Raw genomic sequence first — 373 nt, 5'->3', positions numbered from 1 at the left:
TTGTGTCTATGTTATAGGTAAAATCAAAAGTTAAATTCTAACATTTGTCAGAAAAGAGACTTTTTTCAAAAAGTTGGACCATTTGCACTAACACATCCAAAGGAATGACCAGACTGAGAGGAAAATTCACCCAAAGGGACAAAAAAGTCCATAGTTATGCATGAAGTTTTGGTACAGACTCATATACTGCATACCAACAGCTCACCTAATGGTCTCAAAAGTTAACAGTTGCTGCACGTGTAGGAACTCCTTCAAGACTGTTGTAAAAATGAAAGTAGTTCTTTGAGATTTTATGTTCTTGTAATGTTCTGGATACAGATCAATATCAGGAGCAATCATGAGAATCATGAGAAATTTAACTCTTAATAAAACT

The sequence above is a fragment of the Melanotaenia boesemani genome, chromosome 15 (assembly GCF_017639745.1).
Source record: "Melanotaenia boesemani isolate fMelBoe1 chromosome 15, fMelBoe1.pri, whole genome shotgun sequence".
Classification (NCBI taxonomy): Eukaryota; Metazoa; Chordata; class Actinopteri; order Atheriniformes; family Melanotaeniidae; genus Melanotaenia; species Melanotaenia boesemani.
The sequence above is the reverse complement of the archived record's forward strand: the minus strand, read 5'-3'. Positions refer to the sequence as shown.